This window comes from Pinus tabuliformis, chromosome 4_2, assembly GCF_031772625.1.
Source record: "Pinus tabuliformis cultivar Carrire ecotype Pingquan chromosome 4_2, CPIR1, whole genome shotgun sequence".
NCBI classification, from domain to species: Eukaryota; Viridiplantae; Streptophyta; class Pinopsida; order Pinales; family Pinaceae; genus Pinus; species Pinus tabuliformis.
Genome location: NC_142304.1, coordinates 281320081 through 281336285, shown reverse-complemented (window position 1 = coordinate 281336285; position 16205 = coordinate 281320081). Strand labels below are relative to the sequence as shown.

The 16205-nt window shown below is 39.7% G+C and overlaps 1 pseudogene; it reads left to right on the top strand.

The window, feature by feature from the left end:
* The first annotated feature begins 454 nt into the window (after positions 1 to 454).
* LOC149169089 (T-complex protein 1 subunit delta pseudogene) lies at positions 455 to 15304 on the top strand (annotated as a pseudogene).
* The last annotated feature ends 901 nt before the right edge of the window (positions 15305 to 16205 follow it).

Genomic DNA, 16205 nt, shown 5'->3' with positions numbered 1-16205 from the left:
ACATGCTGGCTTGAGAAATTGCAACCCAAGGGCATCTAAGCTGTCAAAATCACTCGGGGATTGTACACAACCCGAGCCACACCAACACTTAACATGACTATATTTTTGTCCATAGAGTTCCGAACCGGTGACTTCACATCACAAAGTGACTTAACAATACACCCCATCATTGTCTATTGTACACCACATGGGCTAACATTAAACATTAATAAACATTATATATTCATATAATAAAAAGGATGTTCATCAGTATTGCGATGACCGTTAAATTCTATCACTCTTACGACCGTACGAAGAACACCGTTAGAATTATGACTTGCTCAAGATATGTTGTCAAAATACTGACAGATTCGGGTTGATTTTTTTTCTTTTTTTCTTTTTAACATTAATTCTTATAATTTTCGATGGTACGACCAATTTTAACCATACCGTTTGTTGTCACTCACTGCTAAATATGCTTGCAGTTGTTAAAGGAGTGCAAAAGAGCAGTGAAGTTGAAGCCATCTCCCAAATCACAAAATGCTATCAGAGCTTAATTGGACCACCTCCATTGCATAGTGCTCTCGAAGAGCTTTCCAAAGGTATATGGAAGTCCAAGAATGGACTTCTGGATCAAAAGTTAGAACATGTTGAAGTTACCCTTGGAAAGCCCTGAAAACAAAGAGAAAGCACCAAAGGACCAATGAAAATCACATGTCATACGACAATGAGCTAATCACAATTGCAAATAGGCTATCGGCAGGTTTGAGAAGAGTAGCGTATCGCATATTAGAGGTCGAGGGCCTCGGGCACAGTGATCCCACATATTGGCCTTGTCAAAGCCCTGCATCCTGTAGTCCCGCCGTCCCGCAGTCCCGCACATCGCAATATCGGCAATCAGCGGAACAGAGGGGCTACCACTGTAAAAATCCCTGTGAACTGCCGATTTTATGATCCAATGTAAAAGTGTCGGGGGAGGTCAAAAAGGATTAACAAAGGAAATTCATGAAAAAACCAAGGCCGAGTGGACCCTTTCCCTCTCCTCCACATGGCAGTATGGAAGGTGACACGACAAGTATGGAGGACACGTGTCACTCAGATTCAACATTTTTAGGGGTCCTACAGGGGCATTTCTGGGTGACAACCGTCACCACTCATAGGGTGACACATGGCAGTGATGTCATCACCCCTCGCAGATCAACTATTGATGATCTCACAGGTTAAAGTGCTCCTACACCAAAGTCTCCCCGGTGTGCGATTGCGATAAGTAGGGATCCCCCCCCGAATGTGATATATTATGTGATTTGGCCTATAAAGCTCCTGCGTTCAGATAGTCGGCCAATGCTGAGAAAGAAGGTAAAATGTCCCCCCTCTTCGGGGTTGTGATTATGATATTTTTGGTGGGCTCAACCCCACAGATCGACAATTTCAAGGGTAATGGGGAACGCCACAGGCAAAGCACTACAAATCATCAGGATGCGATATTCCCAGTAACAAAGGAAAACAACCTCCAAACACAGGTCTAAAGGTCTTAGTGCCTGAAGGCTAAGGCCCTCGTCGCATCCCTTGGTCATATGAGGAAAACAACAGTATAAGAGGCTAAACTCAAGGGGGCTAAGGAAAATTGAAACCTTCTGTTAGTGCCTAAATCTACCTCAGGCTGAAAGAAGGCAGGTCTAGGATAACATCAAACCACGCTTAACCTTGTAGCTAGCCCTACCAGGTCGGGAGAGGGCTCTCTCCTTGTCAATCTCAATTAGAATATGGCAAATAGGGTTTGAGATGACTGAAAAATAAATGCTGATTTTAGGCTAGGTATATTAGGTCAGAGGATTTTGTTTGATTTTGATGGTTGGTTGCTGGATCAAATGCAGAAGGCAGTTTTGGGTCCGGGAAATCAACTCAGATTTGCAGGAATTTCTATGGGGTGAGGTAGGCAAGTGTTTTGGAACTTTGAATTGGATGTGATGGTAAGTCTAAGACTAATGAGGAGTTGGAGAGGGCATGCAAGGTTCATGAGTCCTCTTTAAACAACAGAAAACATTAAAAACTAAATGTATCCTCAAAGCAGAGCACTTAATATCAATGGATTCCACTTATTTATCTTAATTCATTTAGTTATGAAGAAAGAAGAATATGCTGGCACATATACACATAAGAGAAACTAAATAACAAAGGAAGAAACAATGCCAAGACACATTACCACAAGAATCCCACAAAATGCTGCAAAACCTTGGTCCATTTCCTTACCAAACCGTAGAAGTGATTTACAATGAAGCTCAATGCATCCACAAGAGTCCAACCTTTACAAATGACTAAGAAAGTACATGATATAGGAATGAAACCACCTATGCTAGCCATCAGGGGTCGAATCCATGAGTCAAGGGGCTGTTTCAACAACATTTAAACTAGGAACTAGAAAATAGGCAGTGGAACAACTTGCCTCTAAAATTATGGAAACTGATTCATTCAAGCTCAAACCACCTATAACTGATGTATCTACCCCCTCAAGTCATTTTTCATCATATTTACATCATCTTACATGATTTATCATTACAAATTTACCAAGGAGAAGAGAAAAAGTCAACTGGTAATCAAACTGGGTGAAATTCTGGAAAATCAGGCAAAACTGGCAAAATTCCTCCTATGCGCAGCGCCACTGATCCTATGCGCAACGCTTTTTCTAGGCCACTTTTGGAAGGCCTCCCGAAGTCCAAATCAGGTGCAGAATAGCTCATTAGAAATCTTGGTGAGTCTACTTTCTGGGAAAACTTGAATTTTTGGATTTGGAGTCCATTTTCCCCTCAAAAAATGGAATCTCCCAAGACTGCTTCCTGTGTGGTAAAAAAGTGGCAGAGAAGGTACTTTTTGGGTGTTTTTTGCCCTTTTGGAGACCCAGAACTTGTCAAAAATTCTCAACCATTTTTGAGCATGCATATTTTTTCATGTTGATTCCAAAAATGCAAACCTTTTTGCAAAAGGATGTCCCCAACAAAAGTGCAACACCGGTGGTGCTGCGCACCTGCTGAAAAAACTTGTTTTTTACTTCAAAAATTTCAAAAATGACAAAAAATGCTCCAAATTTCTTGAAATTTGGCATGAGTGATCCTTTTTAGGTGCTTTGCTGGGCCAATGATGCTTCAGCCAAGATCTTGAGCTTATCTTGCTCTTTTTTACTCCTCAAAGCTCTTTTTAGCTTAACCTTTAACCTCTTTACCCTTGTTTTACAAAATTTGTTCCGGGTTAGATAGTGATAGGCCATATGGCACAACATTTTCTTCTCTTTGTTGGCTTTCTCAAGCAATTTATCCAAGTGAATGTTTACCCTCTCTAACCATGATTCTCGGTCAGCCTCAATTTCTTGCTCAAGGGATGTCATTTTAATTTTTCTTCTCTTTGCCACTTGCCTATTTTCTCTAATTATTTGCAGCTCCATAATAGCTTGCTTGTATTCCAGTTGCTTTTTTTCCTGCTCAAGATAATCAATGATCCATTTTTCCCTCTCAAGGTTAAGTGATAAGGCTTGGATTTCAACATCCTTCTCTTTGATAATCATATCCTTGAGTCTTGAGCTTTGAGAGCCCAAATCAATGTCATCCTCCTCAATCAACACAAAATCCCTATCTTGCCCTTCAGTAGGGCCCTCCTCATGCATCTGTTGCTTTCCTTTGTCTCTGCCCTGTACCTATTTAGCTGGAGAAGAAGGCAAAGCCCCTTTCACCCCCGGTGAAGATAGCATTTTCTTGTGGTCCGGTGAAGAAAATGAGACCCCTTCCACCTCTGGTGGAGATAGTACTCGCCTGGCAGCAACAAAAAGCCTCCTGGTGCCTCTCTCATAGGTGACAAACACTGGCACACCTGTAGTTTTAGTCTCATGAACATCTGGTTGTCTTGAAGGCCCTCCTTCCTCTTGAGGGATTGATGGAATCACCTGAGGACCTTTGAAAATCTCATGTGCAATGAAGGTATCCCATGGTATGTTCAACAAGCTTAGTTGATGCAAGACAACAATTTTAATCAGTGAGAAGTGGTAAATGCTGTTGAACTGTTGAGGAAAAGGTTTCCTTTGCACATAGAGAGCCATCTTCTCAATATTCCTACATATAAAGTATGGGAGGTTCATCATCCTCACTCTTGTGAAATGCATCAACAATCTGACATGATATGTATATAGGCGGGAAAACCTCCCTTCACAGGTAAAATACTTGATGATGAGTTTCATGAGAGGAGCATAGATGTTCTGCAAGTATTTGAAAGGGAAAACCCTACTGATCTGCCTGTGATATCCAGCCCTAATGTAAGGCTCATAATGTTCTCTGCCCACATGCTGCCCCTTATTCCACTGTTCACCTACATTAGGAATGCCTGTTGCTGCTGCAATGGTTTCAAGTGTCAAGGTGAAAGAGACACCAGCAAGGTTCACCTGGCCATTGTGAAGATGAAGAACAAACAACCTAGCAAGCTCATGATGATATTTCACCCTCTCTACCATTTCAAAAAACTGATAACAAGACTGGTGTTTAAAGAAAGTTACAGCAAGAGGGCAAGCAAGTAATTCTGTGAGAGTGGTGGGCTCCTCTCAGATGATATTCCCTCCTTTATGTGGCTTTCTTGGTATGTGAGCTTCTCGGGAAGAATCACTGAAAGTTTCCTCTTCCCTCTCATAGTCTGAATCTGTCTCCATGCTTATGAATTTGAAGTGAAAGATGATGAGTATGAAGAGATTTTAAAATATGAGGGTGAATAATGTGTATAGGAAGTGAATGCTAGTTTCTTTTGGGGAATGAGGGAAATGACTAGAATTATGAATGTAGATGAGGGTTTTGATAATGAAATGGATGTGGTGAAGGAATAGGAAGTGGGAGTTAGGGTTTGGGAATAGGGTATAGGGTTAGGGTTTGGTAAATGGGAGTGGGGTTTGGGGAGTGAGTGTTGATGATTTTGGGAAAGGGAAAGGGATTTAGGGAAAATAGTTTAAGGGAATAGGGTGTAGGAAAATAATCTAAGGGAATAGAAACAATAGAAAACAATACCCTTTGAAAATCTATGAGACAATTTGGAGGATAGCTAGGGTTTAATTTTTTGAAACATGAAAATCACCACACCTGATAAAAACTCCTTGCTAAACAAGATGAGAAGCTTTACTTACTTGATGGGAGGTCAATTAAGGAATTTGAAGCAAAGTAAGGTGACTGGAGTTGTTTTGATGCTCAATGGACAGGTGCACAACACTGCCTCTCAGGTGCGCAACGGACTTTGTATGTGTAGTGCCAGACCAATTTACAGTGGAAAACCTGTGCCAGGCACAACGCCAAAGCCCAGGTGCGTAGCGCTGGCAAAATTTTGGGTTTTTTCCTCTGTTTTTGCGTTTTTCTTCAAAAACACGATTTTTATGCCTTTAGCTCATTCACTTGCAACAATGAATACTCAAACACATGGATTGGATTTTATATTCCCTTGCTTTTAATTTTTCATTAACCAAACCCACTTTTCTACTTTTTTTCTAGCTTTTTCACATGCCCTTTTTCACTTTATTTCTAACTTTTGCCTTTTGTGCAGGTAGACTTTTGCATTGATTTTTGTAATGGCAGGAGTGGACCTTGTCACCAGATCACCAAGAACAACTTTGAATACATATTACATATAGAAACATTGAAATTACATGAAATTTTTACAATAATGGAAAAAACCCTGTTTTCACCTCAAAACAGAGTTTTGAGGTAAAACAAAATTACTGAGCATAACAAACGTAAAATTTATGATTTTATAAGTTTGTTTATCCTCCTCATGTGCCTGCTGACCCTTTATTCAGTTTTGGATAACCATGATGACAAACCCTAGACCTAGCGAGACCGAAACCCTAAAACTAATTTTTGTAAATGAAATAAAACAGGATGACAGTAAATGACCTAAAAAATGGGAAAACAGGTCAGCAAGTGAATGTCATGAGGGAAATTGACATGAAACAACTACCATCAGTTGATCCATGACCTAATGGAATGCATCTGATCGGATGGGACACCTAATATACATGCAAAAAGAGCAATTTGATCACTGATGGAAGTATGAAGATACTGACACTAACATTGGCTCCAATGGGGATGGAAGCTCTTGGGAGGTGCCAAGAACCACAGGTCTCTGGAAACGCAGATAAGTGCCTTCATCCATTAGGCAATATGGAGTCAGTAACTTCAAAACACCAAAACAAGTACCTTGACTCAAAACTGACTCAATTATGACTCAAACAACTAACATTAAATAATCAAAGATTGAAGCCAAACATTTAGCTTTATAGCCTTCACTTCGGGCCCCAAACTAAATGAATGGTGACAGTGAAAACTTTTCAATGAAAGAAATAAAATGGTATGTACAATGACAAAATGTGATAGCAGAAAACTTCTCAGAGATAGTACCATTTCAGAAGCCGACCATTTATCGATGCTCCTGGACAATCTTCCCCATTCATTTCTTTGAGTAGAAAATCATTTTGACCTCTATATGCAACAATTCTATATGGTCCCTTCCACAGGTTCTCGAACTTGTCGTGCTTGCCTTTATCCTCGTTTCTAGCATCCCACTTTAGCACTATGTCTTCAATTTGAAATTTGTCCGCCTTTGCCTTCCGATCATAAATCTTTTTAATTCTCTCTTGCAGCCTGAAGGTATTCTGAAAAACTTCCTCTCTCGTCTGCTGTAAATGGATCATTTGGCTTATTCTCCATTGAAAATGATCTTCCTCGCTGCCAGCTTCCTGCAGAAGTTTAACAACTGGGATTGCGAGAGATGTCGGGAACACCGTGTCAATACCATATACAATCTCGAACGGAGGCATGCCAATTGACTTCTTTTGACTTACTCTATCCACCCATAGTGCATTAACCAATTTTTTATGGCATCTCTTCTTATTGGTTTCCAACAAATTTTTAATAATGTTGACCAATGATTTGTTTGAAGATTCAGCTAATCCGTTACCTTACAGATAATATGCAGTTGAATATCCCAAGGTAATTTTGTATTTGCTGCAAAAGTCAATCATATTTTTGGACTTGAAAGCGGCTGCGTTATTTGTAATTTGTTTGTTAGGACAGCCAAAATGTGACAAAATATTATTTTCAAGAAACTGAATTATTATCGAGTCCGTAGCCTGTCGAGTGGGGATCGCCTCAATCCACTTTGTGAAATAATATTTCGCTATTAAGATCCACTTGTGCTGAGCTAAATATGTGGGATGAATCTCTTCAATAAAATCTAAGCCCCATTGCTGAAACGGTGCACTAACTTCGACTGGCTTGAGAGGTAAAGGCTGCAACTTTCTCCGTCCTTGAAAAATCTGGCATTCATGACAGCTTGTGACAGTTTTATAAACATCAGCAAACAAGGTAGGCCAATAGTACCCTGCTCTCAAAATTTTGTTAGCCGTCGTCTTCCAAAATAGATGACCTCCACAGTCTCCCTTATGAAAATCACTCATGACCTGTTTTGCTTCCTCTTCGGTCAAACAATTCAGCAAAATGCCTCTGGGATCCTTCCAATAAAGTGCATTGTTTAAAATACAAAATCTAGCAGCCTTTAGTTTCAGAGTTCTACCTTTATTTTTAGCCATCCTTGGTGGCAGTGAAAGGTGCTGAAGCATGTATACAATATCTGAATACCAAGGAGAATGGAGAAAAATTTCAGATACCTGAATCAACGAACTATCTTCATCTTCTTCAGACATGGCTGCAATCAGGTTTATGTCCAATGCATGTAAATTAGACTCTGCCATCAACTTTGCTAGACCTTGCCCCTTGATTAGCTTTGTTGGCTTTATCTCCAAGTCATATTCTAGCAATGCTGCGATCCATTTGCCTCGCCTACCTTCCGGATCTATTTGTACCAAAACATCTTTGACCGCTGTGTTAGGGACATAAGCAAGAATATGAGAGTGCAGAATATATACCCGGAAATATTTCAAAGCTTTCACCAAGGCAAGAGCTTGCTTCTCAATGATGTTATATTTCAAGGCTGCATCTCTTATTGTCCTACTGAAAAAGGCAATTGGCTTTTCTAGCTGATCTATTTTCTGCATTAGAACTGCTACCATAGTATGTTCAAAAGCGAATGAAAATAATATGAAATCCTGTGAATAATCCGGACTGATCAAAATCAGGGTTGAAGAAAGAGCCAACTTTACCAGGTTAAAAGACTTCATAGCTTCTTCGGTCCACTTGACCACACTATCCTTCTTCAACATATTTGTAATTTCCCTCAAGTGTTTAGCTAGATTAGGCACAAAACGACGTAAGAAGTTCATCTTACCATTAAATGCTTGGATCTCTTTCTTATTACGAGGAAAATCTATTTTCTGTATAGCTTCCACTCTAGCAGGATCGATGCGGATTCCTTCTTTTGATATTATGTGACCGAGAAGCTTCCCCTCATCCATGGAAAACAAGCTCTTTTTGGGATTGAGTGATATTCCATATTTTCTGCAACGCTGAAAAACAATTTTCAGATGGTAAAGATGCTCCTCATCTGAATTTGAAAAGACAGTCAAATCATCAAGATACACTACTAAAAATACATCTTTTTCATTTGCGAAGGTAATGTCCATAGCTCACTGAAATATTGCTCCAGCATTCTTTAAACTGAATGGCATATTGGCATAGTGGAACGTCCCCCAAGGAGTGGTGAATGTTGTCTTGTCCCTGTCATCTTCATGAACCAAAATTTGATTGTATCCGGAATACCCATCGAGCAGTGACATACGAGATGCTCCAACTACTCTTTGGAGTATGTGGTCCATTTTCGGCAACAGGTAGTTATCTTTCAATGACACTTTATTCAAATTTATGAAATCTATGCACAATCTAATCTCACCTGTCTTCTTCCTCACGGGGACCAAATTGGAGATCCAATATGAAAATCTGATCGGAACGATTATACCAGCCTTATACAATCGATTCACCTCTTTTTCTATTGATGGCAACAACTTCAGATTTATCCTTCTCATCTTTTGGCAAAATGGCTTCTGATTTGGCTTAATTGGAATGATATGCTGAATTATACTTTTGTCGTACTCCTTTAAATCTGTATAGTCCCAGGAAAATACATCAAAAAATGAAGACAACAAACTAATGTATTTAGCTTTTACCTGAGGAGGTAATGCCTTTGACAACTTCACCATCTTTATTTTCTGCTATTCCGATATTTACATCTTCAACACCCTTCTCGGTTGGCACTAAGCTTGGTTTCTGAGCTACATCATTTTGATCAAATAATTCCTCTAAAGGTATAAGGCCTTTAGGGATGATATTATCTTTCAACTGCAAGACTTCCATCTGATTTACCTCTATTTCTGGTTCACCATCATCTTGCTCACCATCTATAGAAGTGTCTTTATATTTGCCTTCATTTTGTAGAAAATTTTCAATCTCTTTGTCATCCTGAAACACCTGCCAATATCTTAGATTATCAGGGATAGCTAGGCGATGCTTCACATGAATTTCAAACTTATTATTTGAATTCACTGGGATCTTTAAGTTACTTGCAGTTGTAGCTAGAGAATCAGCAATAACATTTTGTGTACGAGGGACACATGTCAAAGTATGATTTGGAAACAACGTCAAAATGTTTAAAACTGCATTACGGTAAGCCCTCATTCGTGGATGTTTGGCTTGGTATTCACCCTTGACTTGTTTGATTACTAATTCAGAGTCACCATAAATTGAAATTCTCTTTGCATTCAATTTCTTGAGGATTGCAATCAATGCCTCATACTCGGCTTTGTTATTGGAACAAACAAAAGCTGATTTATATGAACAAACTCTTACATTACTTGGGACTTTATTTGGGAGGAAAATAGGGTTGCGTATCCAAATCCCAATTCCTGCACCATCCTTACCTATTGCTCCATCGAAATCCATACTCCACAAACCGGCTTCTTCCTCCAAGTGATGGAATTCTGCCTACTCTTCTACCTTTGGTTGCTGTCCATCAATTTTCTGCTGCTGGCGGAATGTAGACTGTTCAGCGGTACTTTCAAGCCTTTGTCTCTCTTGATCAAGTACTGCCTTGAAATTTTCTGTTATCTCTAGAATATCTTCCACTTCAACTAGTTGACTATTTACATCATTAAAGCCACTGTCAGAATAAAGAACAAAAGATTCTAAATCTGTATGTACATAGTTAATTGGATGATTCAAAGGTTTCTCCTTGCTTGTGATCATATACTTCATCTTCTTCTCCCGATATAATTTTCGCAACTGACCAAACACGGGAATAGTGGCATAGGAAAAATCTAACTGCAATGTCCCTTTGAGTTTTGCACCCCGTGACCTAGATAAAAGCATGCCAAATCTAGGGGGAATGTCAGCCACAACTACATCCATGAGAACATTTTTTGCTAGAATCTGATCTAAAGTCACAACCAAATCCTTAATGAGACCAATACATCTGACCCTACCGGAATCAAAGGAATAAAGATCATGATACTTGCGAGTGATGTCTAAACCCAATTTTTCCATAATTGCCTTTAGCATCAGGTTGTGAAATGCTCCTGAATCAAACATGGCGTTGTGCAAGACATAATCATGTAATCTAAGCCTGATGTAAAATGGGGCTACTTCACTATCCTCAGATTGGCCTTTTAATGTTGAACCAAAAATAAGCTTGGGTTGGTCATCTTCCACATTAACCATATCAGACATGGGATCTACATTCAAAATCTTTGACACTGGACTCTTATAACTGCTATTCTTCATTAATTCAGTCAGAGGTATCGACACTTTTAACTTAGCAATCTCATTCTCTAAGCTAAAGGCTGTAGTTTTATCTACCTCTTTGACCGGAGAATCCTTCTTTTCAGAATTTCACTTTGCTGTACTTGGCTGATTTGTCTTCTCATTTGTAGACTGTACTTTGCTGGAAGTAGGATCTGCTGGCTCCTTTCCTTTTTTATGAACATTTGGAGAATCATTCTTTGGTTGTGCTGCTTCCTTCCACTTTTTAATTAGATTGATTAGTACATCCTTGCTCCTGAGTGAATACTGTCTTTGCTGCACTGTCAGTGCATTCATATATCCCCTCTGATATTCATTTGATTCTTCTTCTAGGATTGTTTCATTGGCTAGTATAAAATCCTCATCTTTTTGTACAATCGGGCTTTCTGAATATTCCTCATCTTCCGTGATATAAATAGGCAAACCATCTGCTGTAAAAAAATGATTCTCCTCTCCTATTGGATTCTCATCATCCTCTGACTCCAGGCCATGCACATAGTTTTGTTGTAGAGGTGTTTTGACTTGCTGCTATGCTGATTGATCTTGTGCTCTTTGCTCCTGCTGTTTAATCCTGAACTGTGGCTGTTGCTGACCACGGAAATTTGGATTTCTGATCTGTGTCTCGGGCTTATCTATAATGGTGAAGCTATCAAATATTTTTTCAATTTTATGAAGCAAATGATCTGAGGAAGAAGCTTCTTCCTTTATGGTCACCTTCTTCTCGGTCTTTGTCCTAGCTCTCTTAGCTAGCAGATTTGCCTCCACACTCACTGCAATTTTCTGCATATCCTCCAATGTAGCAGGATCTCGTTCTCTCAATTGGTATGCCATGTCGGGATCAAAACCATCGGGGAATTTTATCAAAGCCAGCCCCATCGATGGCTTGATATTAGCTGGAATAGCGTTATAGACAATATTGAATCTTACACAGTAATCCTGAACACTTTCACCAACATTCCTCTTTATGTTTTTATACTCGGAAAGAATTTGGAGTGGATTTTTCTTTACCTCCCAACGATCTAGAAATTGTCTATGAAGAACTGGTAATGTATTGATAGTTCTTGTGGGCAGTGCTTTGAACCAATTTCGCACCTCGCCTCCAAAACTTTGCACTAATAATCGCATGGTCACATTCTCTTCATCTATCTCATGAATATCAAAGAAGTCGTTCATCTTGTCAACATGCTATTGCACTGTGATACCTTGGGTAGCATCAAACAATGGTATTTTACTTTGGTAATCAGCAGGCATAGCATCCAAGTTCTGTGGAAAAACGAGAGGTGCATATCTGGCAGCCATTGCTCGAGGTGGATTGGAAACTGGCCTTGGAGAAGCAAGAGGATTTATAACAACAACAACAGTCGATGAAATGGGTGTATGTGGTGTGGAAGGAGGTGAAGAAATGATAGATGTTTGAGGTGTTGAAGGGGGAGAAGAGACAACAGATATTTGATCAGATATGGTAGGTTGCATGGGAATGGTGGGGATAAACTACGGTTGAGAATGAACTTCAGAGCCAGACAAAACAACAGATGAACCAAGAGTAGCAGATGCTGATTCAAGGAGCTCGGGAATATTAGTAGCCACAATAGAGGTTTGAAGATTCAAAATATAAGCATCAATTGATCTATTCGCTCTTTCAGTTTCAAGGTATTGGACAAACTGCAGATTTAAAACGGTATCACCAACTGCACTTTCAGATTTAGTTTCAAACAAAGATAGATCAAAATGTTCATCAAACGGGAGATCTTCAAGATATTGGAATACAACTGGGCATGAATGAGATCTGAAAACCGGTCTTGGACTCATAGAACTTTCTTCCTTGAGTATTATTGGAATGAGATTTGGGTTTTCAAACACGGGAGGTGGATCAGGATCAGGATGGGCCTTGGTGTATCTTCTGGAAGCCAGTGTGTTGAATGCTTCACAAAATTCAAATGAACATTACAATTTTGTTAGCCTATTGAATTCTAAACCTATCATCCAAAGGTCTAGAATTGTTTTACTAGTACTAGGGTTATATTTTTTAGTTCTTCCCCAATGGAGTTGCCACTATGTTAGTGCCTAAATCTACCTCAGGCTAAAGGAAGGCAGGTCTAGGATAACATCAAACCATGCTTAACCTGGTAGCTAGCCCTACCAGGTAAGGAAAGAGCCCTCTCCCGACCTGGTAGGGGTAGCTACTAGGTTAAGCGTGGTTTGATGTTATCCTAGACCTGCCTTCCTTTAGCCTAAGGTATATTTAGGCACTAACACCCGCCATTATGCAATTTCTGTAAGGGTAAATGTCCCGATTACAACAAGGCCCCTAGAGCACGGTACAGGGAAGTAGAGGCATATGGGTCGGCAGCTGGAGCATTTAATAAAGCATGGTACAGTGGTGAACCACTATAGGGAGGCTCAACAAGACTTAATGGCTTGACATGGAGCTCCACTTCAATACATGACAAAGGACTACCTAAACACACTCCATTCCCACTCCTTGACAGGCATTCGCAACGACCCACTCCTTATTCCACAGAACCATTTGTTCACGCAATAAAGGCATAATTGACAGAAAACGACTGAGTAGCAGGGGGAGCACATTACGACTGAGATGTGGCTTGACCAGAGACCTTCGCAAGGGTAGCAGAGGGACACCTGATCCTTTCTCTTTCCAGTTTATTTATTTGTTCATTAATTTCTGTTTATTTCCAAAAAGGGATCGAATCCCGATTGTATTTGTTTTGGGCAACAACGCCTTACATGGGCCGAGACAGCTAGTCTAGTAGACAACTGGAGCTCTAGCTCATATATTTTGTAAACTGTAATTCCAGCTCCCCCTCTTCTTATGAAAAGGGGGAAGAAACAATTTAACAAGGGTTGGATGGTTAAGGAATTTCTCACCCGAGCGGTTCGAATTTTGTGATGCCATTTTGGTTCTATTTTCTTATTCATGGTGGATTTCACTGATATCATGATGAATGTGTGGAATGGTTATTTGGACTCTTTAAGATAAATGGAATTTCCCTATTGATTCCAAGCATGATTAATGTGCAGCATGTTCCTCTCAGTAATCTCATTTCATTTGCGTTTTTCCTTCTTTGAAATAGTGTAATGAGATTGTTGGTTTCTCCTTGGTTAATGGATTTACCTTGGCTGTTAAATAGAGAATAGTGCATGTGTGTATTTACTTGTGTTGTTCAATAGCCTTCAATACCTATAGTAACTACATATTTACTTGTGTTATTAGATCAGCCTGCAATACCTATATGAGCACAACCTTTCTTACACTGTTTGGTGATAGAGGTACCCATGTTATAGGCATGAAATATCAATAAGTACTCCACTGTTTCTATCACTCCACCTCCTCCCTCTTCCATAATTCTATTGGAAAATATTTTCTTACGATTTTTTGTTGTTTACATCCCTATACATCGAATTCCATATTCTGCTAGAACATTGCTGCTTAGGATTATGTTTGTTACAACCCTATGAATGTATTTCCCTCCTTCCTTTCCTCCTCTCCAACATTTCTACAACCTTACTTTTAAGCTGTCTCATTGTTGTGTGTTGGCCACCAGAAGAAGAGGCCATTTCTCTTTGAGATTACCCCAATATATCCCCATCATTTGCATCCATGTGTCGGTTTGAACTACCTCAATGAAGGCTTATTGAACCAAGCCCATCCTAACACCTTTTTACGTGACAATTGGAGTGCTGAAAGCCCCTCACAGATTATCTCTTAATGCACTCCTCTCTTTAAGATGTCCTAAGCACTGGTCTATAATCAACCCAGAGGCTATCTCTAGGAGGCTTTCTATCACCCCTGTAACACTTGTGCTGCTGGTACGATTTGAAGCAACAACACTATTGAACTTTACTGTCGAAATGTATTCCTATATATAGTAGTGACTATTAAGCAACCATGAGGCCTTGCAAAGACAAAGAAATACGTCAATAACAAGGGAAAATATGATATTCATTAGGCCAACATCATGTCGACGAAGGGCTGTGATTGATGCTATCCAAACTAGCTTGGGTCCCAAGGGAATTCTTCACAACTACAAGTGATGTCATCATAACCAATGATGGGGCCACAATCCTAAACAAGATGGAGGTCATACAAACTACTGCTAAGATGGTGGATCTCTCTAAGTCCAAGGACATCATTGCTGACAATGACACTATGACAATTGTGCTTGTTGCAGGGGCGATCCTAACGTAGTGCATGAACTTGCTTAACAAGAGGGTTCACCAGACAATAATCTCAAAGGCCTTCCATAAGGCCTTGAAGAAGGTTTTTGAGGTCTTGATGGCAATGTCAGTGCCAGTGGTGTGCTAGTGCAACTAACAGATAGAGAGTCCCTAGTGAATAGTGTAAGTATTTCTCCCAACAACAAAGTGGTAAGTCAATATTATTTGCTTCTCGATCGTTTAGTTTTTGATGCCATCTTGAATATATTTGACCTATGAAGCTTGATATCATGGATCTGAGGGAAATTAGGGTTTCCAAGAAAGTTGGGGGTGTTATCACCCCAAGAAAATCACCTAGGTTGTATATTAGTGATGCTCGGGAACATTAAAAACTCAACCAAATGTTGGATAAATGGTGGATGAATGAAAGATATGCTGCATATTCAAGCCAAATAACCAATTCTATTATGCTTAATCCCAGACATGGGTGAATACCCCCAGACTACAAGGCTTTAGACCACCAATCACTCACAGTTTTAAGGAAATTGTGATGATGTAGAACACTGATCACACCAGCAGATGCATAGGACCTTGTGATGGCCAGCTGCAACCAGTTTAAAGGTCTGTAAATCTATCTCTCAATGCACAGATAGGATGACAGCTCTCTGGCACTAAGAACAACAGAAACCTGCATACAAATTCACTAATACTAACTAGATTCTAACAGAGAGGTGGGATGACAGCCCCTCTGTTGCTAAACATCAAGAGCAAGTGAAAAATGCATACAAACACAACCTGGAACAAAGAAGAAGAAGTGGAAAGTGAGAAATTGACAACAAAAGAAGCTTGTATTAGCTGGAAATAAAGACCAGAAGCTGCAGGTGTCACAATAGTTGCAGTGTCTAGAAGTTGAAGTTTACACCAAAATTACATTCATCAAACACTCATCAACCTGGTTACATCGTTTTTCTGGGTATATATAGAATCTGTTACAAAAATGGCTCTACTAGGCTATGCGTGGAGGTGTCTTAATTGACCACCAACCACTTTACAAACTATTATGGGCCCCCGATACATTTTGACTATTTTAATTAACAAATTAAACATTCTTTGGTACTTTGGTGTACTCCTTGAACATGTGGGATGTTTCTTGCATAAATGTTCATAATGGCTGAATGAATTCAACTGCTCGAGGCAGTACTTTCTCATCCTTGACTGTGCTGTTCTTGAATGCAGGTAGCTGAGGGTTTGAATGCGCAGGTCACTGGATTGATCTCTTCCTTCTTCGCG